The following is a 15314-nucleotide window of genomic DNA, read 5'->3' as shown; positions in this document are numbered from 1 at the left end:
TATTAACATGGTATGTCTTCAGTGTTCCGAACACAAAACAAAAACAAGATGTGGTTTTATGGGAAGTCACTGCTTCCAGTATTTATGTTAAGCTAAGTTTTACCTCTTGACTTCATTTCCATAGTTACAGTAATGCAATGCACAGACATGTGATATCGATCTTCTCATCTGCCTCTCAGCAAGAAAGTAAATGTGTTCGCCAAACTGTTCTTTCAAGTAGTTGAGTCTTCTTCTAAGGCAGGTGGTTACAAGCGAAAATAAGTGAGAATCAAAGTTGCCTCATCAATGGTTGACTCCACTTTAAGGAGGGATAACCACACACACTTTCACAAGGTTGGCAGGTCTGGAAATTGCTCCTGCAGAAACCCACCATTCCGAGCGGCCTGCCTCACCCACCGCTCCTAACAGGCAATTTTCATCACACAGCGGTTTTCTTTTGATTCTTTTAAAAGCTTCATGGTTGGTTTCAGTCTCAGCTGAGACTGCACTTAAATCCCGAACACTGTGAGCAATCATCGACCGAAAAAGCTTTGGATAGGTACATTTTGATCCTGTAAATGCCACATAAATCCCACATCAGATCAATCACCGCACTAATGATTCACAATGTGCACAAAATGACATGCTTGTGCTCTCCTTCTCCTCGTAAGTCACGTTAAAGGGATTCAGCAGGAACAGTGACCAGTGACGGACTATACATTTGACTCAAGCCGACTTCATGGTCGTTCAATAACTTAGATGGTTTACTAGGATGATATAAAAACAATGTTCTACTTTATTAAGCTCATAATGTTGCAGAAATACAGTTTATATCACAGAGACTTGGTCAGGATGGATGTATTTATAACCATAAGCTCATGAGGTCATTAATTGTTTTGTTTTGACTCTGATAATAAGTGAAGGATGTATTCACAACTTAATGAACCAGCTGCGTGTGCCGTAACACCCATAATTAAAGCTATTATTGGTAATTAAATCAGATATCACCCTAAAGGAATGCTTACATCTACAAGATTGTCTAAATTCTCTTGTTTGACGTAACAGTCCTATTGTCCGCTCCCTCACACTTTCCCACATGCGATATTTAGAATATAAGTGGGCTTAAAATGACCGAATGCTGGTATTTGGAAAATAACCACTGTACAGTATCCTCTGTGCAACTGGAGAGTGCATTGAGTGAATGGGAAAAAAAAGATCTCATGATATTCATGACTAAATGCATTTCCTGCAGGCAGAATCTGCGAATGCCAGTGAATGTCAAAGCACAGTCAGAGAGCCATTAATCATCAAGTGTGCATGTCTGTTTTGTCTGTATTTCCATAAAACCTCATAAAGTTGGTTCCACTACTGAGAAATATAATACTATAGAGAGCTGGCCAGAGTTGGGGGTGTGCAGCTGCCCAAATGCAAGGTAAAGGTTGCATTATATAAGAAAAAACTGGGAACTTTATTTAGACAGTTCGCTTCTTTGTCCCCTGTTCACCATCCATAGAAACAGAATATAGGAGTAAAATGGACATTCCCATTCAAGTCAATGGCTGCATCCAAAATCACATACTATGCACTACAATACTCAACAGGTGTACTATCGTTCAACGAACTTTTGCGTGTAATAACAGTAGTATGTATCTTTTCGGATGCACTGAGCAGTAATTTACGTCGTCACTTCCGGAGAGCCTCCTTGCTGGTTAGAGACGTGTAACCATAGTAACCTGTGGCAACCTCATGTGACCAAAACAACAGTTTTTGAGAATCAAAGTTTGAATAATTTAAAAGATATATTACGCCTAGCAAACGTGAAATCTTACAGTTAAATTGAGGCGTTATTGATGTGACAGAGTTGTCCGTCAACGTCTGTTGTGAACATTGTTGTCACTACCGTGTTGTATTGTGGGACATTTATGCCGCCGTAGTGTCCAGCGTTTCATACTGTAATATTTCACCGGAAGTAGTATGCATTTCGCGTACTATTGATTTCATACTAAGGTTTCCGACATACTAAAATATCTCACATATTGTTTTAGCGTCCTAAATAGCATGTTGGTATGGAATTTCGGACCCATTTTTATGTGTACTGTAAAACGTACCGTTTATCTCTACCGTTGCCAGAGCGACCGTTGTAGTGGGCTGACATCCGCATAAGTGGAGTAGTAACGTTACGACGCACATAGAAAATGTAAATGAGTCAAATTAAACAACTTAATTCCTCATTCAAACACTCTTGTCACAGCGGAGGAAAGCACATTGCTATTGCCAGATGAGTGACAACTTTGTTTGGCTCGTTTGGCTGTAAGCATTGGAGCATGGTGGAATTTGCAAGATAGCTAGCTATTGGACAGCTGGCTGGTTATCTCTTGGACTGGTTTCGCCAGGCTTTGGCGCCGGGTCTAAACGTTCCCTCCGCCTGAGAACAAGCTACCTAGCTAACTAGCCAGCCGGCTGGTCTCTGGGAGCTGCGTCCATTCTCTTCCCGGCGAGCTTCAACCACACACTCTACGGCCCAAATGGTTCTGTTGTCACCATAACAACTCACAACATTTTCTTTTATACTAGTCAAATTACTACAGCAAACAGTTCAGTGACCCTTCTACTCCTATTATATTTCTATGGCCCCATCTCATTTCAAATCCATAAACAGTGAGCCCAATCCCAATGAAATACACACCGTTTCAAAGAATTAATGGAAACTTGACTCTGACTGTGTATTTTGTTTCGCTGTTACTGCTTCCAGATTTTATTTCCACAAGTATGGCGGCTGGCCACCGTTTGTGGTCTTCTGTTTACGATTGTTGTTGTTCTCGTCAGCCCATTAAAGATGGTGGCAGAGACCAGTAAATCGGGGGAGGGTTTGAATTGTGTGAGTTAATGCAGTAATTTGAAACATACACACGAGAAAATCATAGTTTTGCATTAAGAACTCTACCGTCTGTGAGTCCCAGAGTGTGTTTACGTTGTCGCCAAGGCTCAAGCTTTTAGTCGCTGGTGTGACAGTACGCAGACTCACCTCCAGAAAACCATTCCCCTCTCTGACTCTATTTCATTCAGCCCCATCTGGATGAAGATAGCCCAACTCGGTGCTGTAGATTTTGTAATTGCCGCGTGTGATGTGGTCCGCTTCTGGCAGCTCGGCGAGGCCCCCGTGTGAGCTGAATCTCAGCGAGGGATCTGGATGTTGCATTGAACAGAGAACCAGACACTGAGACTTGTTTGAAGTGGGAGTAGATGGAAATGGATTCTGACATAGCCTAACATACAAATTGGATCCATCGGGGTGTGTTTTCGGGGTCTTTAATTGTCCAGGAAAGTTTGACTGTGCATATGTGTGCTCTTTTTCATCGATGACATAATCATACATATTTACATCTGGGAGCTGTTTTTTCTATCTTTTTGAACCACTGCTTTCTATATTTGAGCAGCTGCACTGGAGGAATTGGTGCCCAAGTTTTCCAGTCAGCCTTGTAAATGTAAACGTCTCACATTAAAACAGCTTATTAAAAAAACATTCTTCTGATAGTGGCAAATTATTCACTTGAAATTCGAAGTAATTTTTTAAACAATGGGTCTTTGATTTCAGATAGAGGTAGACAAAAGCAGGTCTCTCATTTCTAGCTGGCAATACTCCATCTGTATGTACTGTATAGCCTACTGCATACTGAATACCAGCAGACTGTTCACACTGAAGTAAACTCAAGCAATACGTCTTCTCTGCATCACATGACGGTAACAATCACAACGTTGTGTAAACACGTATGGCCCTATCTAGAGCCAGCGTTTGGTTTGGCCGTTCTGGGCTTCTGTAGAAACATGGCGGCCATGGCTCCGTGAAGAGGACCCGCTCCATATGTAGATATAAACGTCTCATTCTAAGGTAACGAAACACAATAATTCTTATTTTCAAGTGATTATACACTAAAGAAAACATACTTATTGATATTATATTCCATTTCTGCTAATAGATCCCCCTAAATGCTCCACACTGTTCCTTCAACTGTACCGTAAGGCCACTCGCCATCATTTGTATTTGTTTTATCCAACGGTTAATTATTTAAACCGTCTGCCTCGCAGTCCGCCATTGGACAGTCTGAAGAGACGCAATGCATTTTGGGGCGGTTGAGTATGTTCAGTAAGGATTGTGTCTAGATGGTTACCCTAGATTTGCGAAAACGTGCAAAAACTCTGGCGAGACCTAAGCTTAACCATTCTAGGTCAATGCCTAACCTTAACCATTCCAGTTTCGCAAATCGAGGGTTACCATCTAGACACGACCTCCAGTAAGCTCACGTCTCATACTCAAATTCTTGCTAATCTAGTATATATTCGGGCATTTGTCACGTACACAAAATCCACATATATGCAGTTGGAACGCACTACATACTCAATTATACATCATAGGCTTACTTAATATGAATAGTATGCTGGTATGCGATATTAAACACTGAGTTTGTTTTCACTTTTAACGTTAGAAAAGAAAAAGGCTTTTAGGGTGAGGTCTAATTGATGTGTTTGGCAAATGTGATGCTATTTCGGGTAATGTACTTCCCCAAATCCAATAAAAAGTAGAACAGAGCTGCTAACGTTAGCTGTGATAGCATCTGGAATTAGCTTCCACACAGTGGGGAAATACTACACAATGGATAAGCTAATCGCGGAGTCTAACATTTTAACATTTTCAGCTTACGTTAGAGCAGATAAAGACATTGTTTAATCTATACTTTACACTTTTCGTCTCGTATATACTGAGTTGATTTTACTATTTTACCACGACCCAAACGCTTCAGCATGTGGAGAAACCCAAAGCTTGGCAGCCTTGAAATTATCATGCTGCTTTCCAGCTACAACACACAGTAAAACAGCATATAAAACACACAAGTGTATAACATGACAATTACAGAGGAACTGATCAGCCGCGCTCATCACACATCCTCCAAAAGACAGTTTTATAAACATTGCAGAGTGTAATTTTTTAGGGAAAACCGCTTTCTTTCCTGTTGGAGGGAACCATAAAAATCTTGTGGTTTTTCTGGATCAATTTCTTCTTGGACCGAATCAAATAAACGCTCTTGTGGCGGGGGGATTTTTGAGCCACATTTCTTGGCAACACAACCAAGCCTGTCCAACCACAGACCAGTGAATAATCAAGCTCTAATAACAGGTTATACCTATAATAAGTATGAATCTACAGACATGTTTGCATCTGGAGTAGGATACGTTTGTGTCTGATGTCTCCTTCCTACGCTTCCTCCCCACTGAGAATATAATGGAGTCATTTCCGCTTGACTATAACGGTAAAGTAAAGCTCTCCAAATCATACAAAAAGTGAGAGATGTTCGAAATAACTTGGAATGCTGCTCGTCTGAGAAACCCGCGTCTCCTTGACAACCGTTTCCCCCATAACACAAACAGGCCTCGATTTCCCTCGCCGGGCAAATAAAAGGCGAACGCAGAGAAAATGTTTTCCCAAGTGATAGTAGGCTCTGGAGTGTCCCTGCGGTGGGCTTTCACTATGTGGGAACACTCTGTGACCACTGAAGAAGTCTGTGAAATGATATCAGAGCAACAGCTGGACTCTTTGCAGGCTGAAGTGTGCAGAATTGAGATCCTGTTAAGATTTGCTCTGGTTTATGAACCATCTGGTGTCCCGTACTTACACTGACATAAACCGCAGATTTAAAACTTCTTAATTAAAGCATAGCAACTGAACTGAAATTTGAGAACTATTGTTTATAATTTTCAGTTTTTTCAAAAGAGGATAAAATCATTTTGGACATATTGTGTTTTGTGTTTTTGTAGCGCATTGAAGCAATTCATTTATATTTCTTGTTGATTTTATAATATCAATGTGTCATTTACATTATATAAGCATTTTAGTAAATTTGTATTATTACAGGATTGAAATATGACTTACTTACTACTTGCCTTTTGAAGCCTCAAGTTTGGCATCTTGTTTTTGTGACACGAGAGGGTGGAGCTAAGTACAACCGAACGCTGAATAAGACATTTTTAGGTGACTAAAAATGTTAATATTAACTTTCATAACTGAAAACACACTGTGAAATGGTTAAAGTTGTAAGTAGAAAACAGGGAAAACTTCCAGACCGGACAACGCCGTGGTAGCGACCTATCAATCACAAGGTAGCCACGCCCTAAAGCATCCCCTGCTTTATGGTCTATTTGACTCTAAATGGGACCATAATGTACTAAATGAACATCATGCTGTATTGAAGAAGACTTGAAACTAGCGATTGAGACCATAAACTCATGTTTACAATGTGAGTTAATAAATCAAGTGAGAAGTAGGCTCATTTTCTCATAGACTTCTATACAATCAGACTCCTTTTTGCAACCAGAGGAGTCGCCCCCTGCTGGCTGTTAGAAAGAATGCAAGTTTAAGGCACTTCAGCATTGGCTTCACTTTTCACGCCGCTTGCTTGCAACATTTGACTGACATTTGAGGGCTGGTGTTGCGAGGTGACATGCTGTCAATCAGGATAAACAGGATATGCTGATTTATGTTCAGCTATAAGAACATCCTGTGTCAAGAGAAGAGGGTCAACCCTTGTCCTCTTGTCTGCGTATCTTCTCCTCTCATTGACATTCCTGTCATCGCTCGTCCTCCTCCAGTGACTACAAACTGCTTGCAGCACTTTTAGCTCAGCGCCCCTCCTCACTTGTTTTCCATCTCAGTCTGGCAGCCTGCACACTGGGCCCATTGTACACAGAGAGGCTTCGCCCGTTTACCGAATACTTGACAATGAGCGAAGCTGCTGTGACGTCAGCGGGCGTGGCGTTGGATTGCAGACAGACTGTAATCATGAGGACACACACTGAAAATATCAAAAAGTACAGTATGTTTTAAAGCTACCAAGCGAACCAGAGGGAAATTCAACACATTAGCAGCTAAACGTTTGCCCTTTTGTCCCTCTTGTGCAACTGTTTTCTAAGCTCCAGGCCCGGTGATTAGGTCATTGTTTTTATGTCTGAGCTCAATTAAAGATAAGAATTAGGTGGAGTTACTCGTGACAGCTGCTGCATTCACAGACATTCAATCATGCAAACTTCAGGATTACTCAATGGACTACTTTCTCACTCAATGCTGTTTTGTGGATCATGGGTCAAACAGTTTATTGCAATCATATTCATATGAAGTCGGTGCACAGATTCACGTTTTGGCTGCTTAATTCATCCTGCTTAGTCTTCAGCAAGCTGTAAATACAACATTGACATATTATCACAATATAAAGTTGATAGTTACATATCTAACAGACACAAAGCAACATTAACTATAATTTGGAGTCATGCTTGTGACCACTTGGCGATTATAAATCCAATATTCACTATCCTTTCAGCTCTGTTTTGTTTTCCATCAACTCCAGTGGGACATATCTGGCTCTTTAGCTGCTAAATGCTCCACTATGTTCACCAGCTACAGTAGCTACCTATCTAACTTTGTGTCTCTGCTGCAGGAAGCTTTCATTGTTATCCATCCCCAGACTAGAAGCATGACATTTGGCTGTTTTTTTAAAGAGCAACTGTATAATTATTAATCACTGGTTTGGGATGGTACTGAAGGGCTGTGATTCATAAAAACTGTCTACTAAAGGCTTTTTCACAAGCCACTATTTAGTCTGTTTTAATCAAACTCTGGTGCGGTTTGTTTGGCCTGTTGTGAACGCAGTAATCGTAGTCTGGTGCAGACCAAAACAACCGGTCCGTGAACGCTTGCGAGAGGTGTTCGCGGACCGTTTCCAAGCGAACTCTAGTGCGGTTCGATTGCAGTGAGAACATAATCCGACCCAACTGCAGGAAGTGAACCAAAACGCAGGGGATTAGGGGCTGCCTGCTAAACAGGTAAACGACAGGTTAACATGAGTGGGAGAGGACTGACCTGGACTTCTGCAGAAGTCCGATGTTGGATGTTTCAAACGGACTTTGGCTTGTGAAAGCGCCCTAATATGTAAATGGACTCCTGACCCTACAGGCAATGATTAGAGCCAAAAGTGGCAAAAACACTTTACTTGTCTCAGACGTATTTCCTCCCTGTTGCTCAACAACTTCTCTTTTCAATGAACATTTCATTTAAGGATTACAGATGTGAGTGCCGCAACCCACCTACAACCCTGGGATAGAGTCCCACCAGAACTTTCTGTGCCGTCTCTTTCCTGCTTTAGCACCCTCTCAGCTTTCCAAATGGCCTCACAGAATTACACAAAATACTAAAAGATGAATGGACTGCCAACTTTCCTTTTAAAAACGGCATGGCAACCTATGTCGAGACTACATTTTTCCAAATGAATCTCTTTTATTCTTTCCATCATTCACCTCTGACCCTGACACTCAGAAACCCCTCCTGTACGGTATATATATACTGAATGAACACAGTGGAAACCTGCAGGAAAGAGCAGAAAAACAGGAAAAGGTGACAAAAGAGGGAAAAGACTTAGGACAGACGTGATGATGAGGAGCCTGCCGTTCCATGTGATCGGTTTAACAGCTGCTTCCTGCCTGTCTGAAGGGTGTGGCTGAGCATTATGTAACTGATCCGACATCCACACAAAAGCACATTTTTACAGTCTCGTCTGACTTTAGTGCTTCTATTTGCCTCAGATGCTGCAGAGAGGACATCATGTAACAGGATTTAATTTAGGGCTGTGTATTGGCAAGAATCTGGCGATATATTGCGATACTGCAAGCAAGGCATTATATTGTTTTTTTCAAAACTGGCATAGTATAAAGAACACACCAGAAATTCCCCATTTTAGAATAGAAAAAAATAACACATTTATACTGCATGCAAAAAACTGCATGGTTTTTGCCCCAAACTGCATGTGATTATCATAAAGTGGGCATGTCTGTAAAGGGGAGACTCGTGGGTACCCATAGAAACCATTTTCATTCACATATCTTGAGGTCAGAGGTCAAGGGACCCCTTTGAAAATGGCCATGCCAGTTTTTCCTCGCCAAAATTTAGCCTAAATTTGGAGCGTTATTTAAGCACTTTCACACCTTAAAAAGGTTAATTAAATATGCGATACAGTGTCGCACAACATAATATCGCGATACTCATGTGTATTGATATTTTCTTACACCCCTAATTTAATTGAAGCAAAAGTTCAGCCAGAGCTTCAAAGGCATCCTTTGACTATCAGAAGGAATTAAATCTTGTGTTTTTATAGTTTTATCTCTTCAGTTTTTCCTGACCAGGTCCACCTCAACAGACGGCAGAAAGCTCTGCTGTTGCTGTTGGATCTGCACTCAAAGGGCCGCCTTTGTATACCTTGCTAACTAATCTATGATATGTTTTGGCTGCCTCAACCAAGGGTGAGCCAAAACAAAGCTTATCCTCCACTGTCACCGGCCCCCCAATTACCCCTGCCATGTAGTATCACAGCTCCGACACAGATACCGCACGTGTGAGATTACCTGAAAAAGGCTGCTGGTCTCTTTGAGTTTGTGCAAAAAGAAAGAGCTCGCTTTACCAAAAGCATGATAAAAATCCCTTCATCGTGGGCTGGACAGGCCCCGAGGGACCAGTGGGAGAGAGGGATACAGAGGATTCAGAGCGTAGGAGACAACAGGGAGGGAAGGGTCTTGGCTTCACGCCCGGACGGTGGCAGCTTGCCACGGTTTCATGTTTTCGCCGCTGCTCTCGTCAATGTGAAACAGCAGACGGCCCACCTGTGCTGAGTGATTGTTCATGTGGGGTAGATTTTGAGTTTAATTTGGGCCGTCGGGGTAGCAAGGAGGTCCTGGGGTTCTGCAACGTTATCCTCCTCACATTTAAAATATTAAAATGCAGGTCCATCTGGCTGCGTTCAGGGACAGCCACAGGGAGGATGTTATGAGCAGGAGCAGGGAGAGGCTCTTCTGTGATTAAACTCCCGCATCTGCTTCTCACCGACTCTTCACACAAGTTGTATGTTAAAAAAGAGGAGTGTGCTGGAGGTCTTTTGAGGTGTGACAGCATCTGCAGGTTTAAAACCATCAGGGACAGTGGAAGGATGTGGACACAGATGACATTGTCTTTGGGATGAGGAGGACAATGCTTATGAAGTCCCTGACGCCTTTTACTAATACGCAGGATCTGATGTAACTGTACTGTTAAGCCACACTGAGTCCTTATGCAAGAGCCAGGCTTGTGACGGCACATGTGTGAGTTATGTTATTAAGAGGGCACCTCCCATCAGATGTTTTTGGACGGAGCAATGGTTATTGGAAAAATCAGAACTGCAATGTAAATTTCGTATGATTAGCCAGTCCCCAATAAGCGTTCAGAAATGTTTAATTAGCAGGAGGCGCCTCATTAATTCATTCTGCCCGGTTAACTGAATGGGAAACAAAACAGTGATTCCCTGGCAGTCTGACACCCACCTGACCGGGGCTGAAGTTAAGCTAACATGGGTGAGATCCAGAGTCCAGAGAGATCTGTACAGCTGCTTTACAGCGTCAGGATCAGACTGACACCTGACCTCAAAGAACTGGGTGTTGTGTATGTTGTAGCAAAGGTTGCACAGTTTATTTAAAGGGAAAAACTGTTTTCTCAGTCAGCCTCTTACTATGAGAGATGGGATCCTACATCAACACAATATTTTCTGCCAAATTTAGATCAGTTTTGCTTTTTTCTGTTGAGACAATTGTGAGCTCACTTTAAGTGGTAGGACTCATTCAGAAAAAAAAGGTGATGTCATGTAGCCTATGCACCAATCAGGATTCAGCAATGTTTGAATCAAAATCTGATGACAGTTGGTGTGTCGTTTGCTCATGTTGCCAAGCAACTCTCAGTCAAATCTGATCAATAAATCAATCAACAACACGAAAATGCGAAATACTCACCTGGGAATATTATGTCTAAGGCTTTTATTGTGAAAGGTAAGAACAGAAGGAAAACAGAAGATTGAAAGGAGCGATAAAGTTTGCTGTCCTGGTTCGGACTAGGTAGCCTCAGTGTTGTTGTTTCATAAGAAACTGTATAGGTGCAACTCGTTACTCGTGATTGGTTGATGCCTTTATTCGCAATGTGAAAGCTCCGAAAAATCAACCTTGCTCGGAAAAAAAATACTTTTTCTATGTTCTATGTAAAAACAGTTAATAAATATATTGACGCGCTAAATAATCACATGAAAAAAATACTGCCGGTGTGTAAAGGCACGGTCACACATGCAGGAAATTAACATTCGCCTCCTGTTGGTTCACTTCCTTTCTATGCGAGCGAAGGGGTGAAAAAACAGTCGCTTCCAGTGGCGAAACAAATTTGCATCTTAGCATTTGAAATGCAGTTCAACTTTGGCGAACTTTCAGACAAATATCGCTTCGGCAGGCGATGGTCACTCCCTCGCCTGCATTCACGCTAGTGTGACCGTGCCTTTAAGGCCTTAAGACTGCGTTCATGCCATATCGGACTTCATATTATGAGTTCATAGAGTTCATAGTTGTAAATAGCGTTCACGTCAACATCCAAGTTGTAATTACGATAATATGCAAGTGCCTGAAAACAAAACAAAGCTAGACGCCTCACATTCAGCCAAAGACTGTCGCTCAATCTAAGTAAATTTAATGGATATGGCGTTATATTTTTCAATGCACAGTATTTTAATCATCACACAACCAACTCTGTAATCATACAACTGTCTTGATGAAGTCGTTGACATGTGAATCTTTCCCATTTCCATCCATCCCATAGGACCGTGAATGCAGCATAACTCTGAATAAATAATACCTCTGGATGTTTTTATCCCCCAAACTCTAAAAACTTAAATTATTGCATATTAGTCATGAATATGTGAGGATAGAGATATATATTTAAGGTCTGAAAGCATCTCAACTCTGAAAATTGAACCCTTGAGTGCGTTATATATTTTTGCAACAAAGCCAAACTTGAAATCAAACCACTTTTTGGACATGTGAAGTCGCTGCTTTATGTTTGTGAGTCTGGCCTACCAGGGAGGAAAGTGACAAAGAGATCCCCCGGTGACCTCTACACTCCCTCTCTCTTCCAGCACGGCTGCTTCGGTCACTTCGCTGAAGCTTTCGGACATCTGGTGAATGGGTTGAGTCCGTGGAACGTTCACAGCCCCAGTATGTAAGTTTCTATTTAGGGAATAACTGTAGATGATGGAAATATTGTTTTATGATGTGAGACAAAGTCTCGCTCCCCTCAGTGAAAGAGGAAATGGTCCGAAGGAAAAGAAAGACACAGCAAAGAAATGATATCCCTTTATTGGAAAAGCAGTTATGAAAGACATTACACAAAGAGCAGATATTTCCATATTGGACACCTCCGATGCTCAATCACTTTATTTGCTGAGTTTAGTTTTATAAAAAATGTCTTTCATCGGCCGTCCTGAGAAGCTAAAACAATCGTTCTTGTGCAGCGTTTCTCAACCTTTTTAGCTTTAGGCCCTAATGAAGCAATGTCTACTTGTGACGTCTCCATGTGTGCACAATAGAGTGTTACAGGAATAAGTCTTAAAACACGGAAATGAGTTAGCATTTTAGCACTTCCGGTTCCTTTGTCTGAATGTCAATGGGTTCTTTGAACGGGTTAGGTGCCTGAAATAAGGTCTGTGATTAACACAAACTGAAGAGATTTTGTTCTACGACATAAAATACATCAATAAATATCCCACTTGTGAATTTTGAAGCCCTTACGTGTCTTAAAAAAGGCGGTTGCTAACAAGTGGCTAAATGAGACTACTAAACGTCATCATGCTGAACACTAGTCCGCCTTAGTGGTTAGTGGTGGTGATGTGAAGTCATGGGACCGTGGTGTAGTTTGTTTATAGCCTAATTAGGGATGCACCGATACCACTTTTTTCAGACCGAGTACAAGTACTTATATTTGAGTACTCGCCGATACCGAGTTCTGATACGAATACTTCTCTGTGCCAAAAAACCCTTGTTAACAGCCAGCTGGAGGGTGTGAGCGACACACGGCAGGCTGGGGAGTCACGCATACGAGGCGGTGCGCCGCGACCGGCTCTAGGTCGGCTTGGAAAGGCTCGAGGCGAAGGTGCTTCCCGGGGCCGTGGCCAAAGTGCCACTGTGGCGGACTGTCCTTAGTGCGCCCCAGCCGCGTCGTGCCTCCAGGGCGGGGCTCGGCCCAAGTAAAAGTGGGCTGCAACCCACCCGTCTTGAAACACAGACCAAGGAGTCTAACGCACGCGCGAGTCAGAGGTTGCAAGCAAAACCCCGTGGCGCAGTGAAAGTGAGGGCCAGTGCGTGCCGGCTGAGGTGGGATCCCGGCCCCGCGGGGTCGGGCGACTGGTATCGGTGCTGTTGTATCGGAGCCGTTTTGCGAGTACAAGTACGAGTACATGAGCACAGTATCGGACCTGATACTGGTATTGGTATCGGTGCATTCCTAAGCCTAATGTTAGGTTTTGACTTCTGGCAATTGCATTTACGCTTAAAAAAATTGGGGTTCATATTGTGAAGATTATCTTGCTGAACAAAACGTGTAAGTATCATAAACTTTTGTTTACCACAGAGCTTATTTTCTGCAATAATCCAAAACCCGATGGAAAAATCCCGTTGGCTTTTTGTCGAGGGGAACCGGGGCGATGCTAACTTCCGGGTGGGCCTACACAAACACGTCACCCCAGCAGCACTCTGTTGACTCTTCATTCCTGAGGCTAACACCTCCTAAAGGTGGTGACAACTGTTTTCTCTGTTAGTCCTGTGAGTCTAATTTTGCCTGCAACAGATGGTTTCATTTGACACTCTCCATCACACAACCGGTCCAAGGTGTGTGTGTGCATGTGTGTGACTGACTGATCTGAATACAATAAAGAGTTCATATGTAGGCGGTGTGACTTCATATACTGACATCTGTTTGGTATCCAGGCAACCATACTGTTTCCCCGGGCGCGGCCCAGTACAGAATGTTACAAAGACGTTTCCACAGTGATATTGAAAGTGACCAAATGTCTCGTATTTAGATTTTATATGACCGAAATGATGACATAGCGTGCAACTGTGTGTGCGAGCAAAGCTACCGTAACTGTAGTACAGTTACATTTTTAAACAGTGATGTAAGACTGAAAGCGTGCAGCAGGGTGAAGCCATTCTTCCTGCTGTCAATCATTATGTTTGGATGTGAAGTGAGAATCAGTGAGCTTAGTGTTGCCTCATTGTACTAACTAAACACCCTCCAGTCTATTTCAAGCACACAGTTATTCTTCCTTTAGGTTTCTGAACACCGTCAAAGTATCACTTTCAACCTCAAACAAAATAAGCTAATCCCGTTTTAAAGACCTGTCACTGTTGTATGCTACTGGTTTTACCCTCTCTGCAGCGCTTGAGGCACTTACAGGTGGAAAACAAGCAGTAGTCTGAGGTCTGCTGTCCAGCTGCTGTCTATGAGAGCCGGCTGTCAATCACTCGCGAACTCCGACCAAACGGTCAAACTAGGCAGCGCTGATCAAATATGAATCAATATAATGTTACGTTAATGACTATTTCTCTCCTCAAATGTTTTCAGAAACATCTTGTAGTGCACGGTTTAGCTGTAAAATGAGAAAGTTTGTGAATCAGGTGACGGAACGCCAAGTACTGGTCACATGACCGGAGCACAGCCAATAGGAACGCTCTCTCAATGAAATGACCTGTGATTGGCGAAGTCTCCCGTCACGGGCTAGATTTTCTAAAGCCTGAAAACAGAGCCATGAGGAGGTGCAGAAGTCTAGTTTTCTCTCAGAACACTTGAATTACAATATGCTGAAAGGTTATTATGGAATTTTTGCCCAATGATGCCAAAAATATTCTGCCTACCGCCACTTTAACCACTGTATTACTGTCTCAGATCATTATGTGTAATTTCCCCTATAATTCATACCAAAGAAACGCAGTTGTTCCATCAAAACGTCAGAGGAAATCATCTAGAAATCACGGGACCTATAAAATAAAGCGTGACCGAGACAAGCATCATGCTTATGCACCGTTCACACCTGACTAAAAGATTAAGAAACACCTCGTGTAACTTTAAAAGCATTCCCACATGCAGTGCAGATTGTATCACTGAGTGCTTTTCTGCCTCATAAAACATGCTGCATTAGTTATGACAGCCAAGTGATTCATTCAGGGAAAGCTCACTAACGGCTCTGCTTTCGAAATGACGTTTCACAGAAGCTAAAGGCTAGCTAGACTTAGTTTTTCATTAGGGAAGTGACACATCAATTTCCCCTACTCTCTCTATCACAAGACTTCAATCTGAAGACGTTTATAGTGCGCTCAAATAACTGATAATTAGACAAGAAATCCACAAACTCACATGACATGTAGTGTTTTGTTTATTGCAATTCATGAACACAAAAAGGAGT

The 15314-nt window shown here is 42.3% G+C and overlaps 1 long non-coding RNA gene across 2 annotated transcripts in view; it reads left to right on the top strand.

Annotated features, from left to right (window-relative positions):
• Window positions 1-15314, top strand: part of LOC141783326 (uncharacterized) — a 69867-nt gene that overhangs the window by 10900 nt on the left and 43653 nt on the right. The gene's annotated exons all lie outside the window — the stretch shown is intronic.

The sequence above is a fragment of the Sebastes fasciatus genome, chromosome 15 (assembly GCF_043250625.1).
Source record: "Sebastes fasciatus isolate fSebFas1 chromosome 15, fSebFas1.pri, whole genome shotgun sequence".
Taxonomy (NCBI): Eukaryota; Metazoa; Chordata; class Actinopteri; order Perciformes; family Sebastidae; genus Sebastes; species Sebastes fasciatus.
This window is presented reverse-complemented; position numbering and strand designations above follow the sequence as displayed.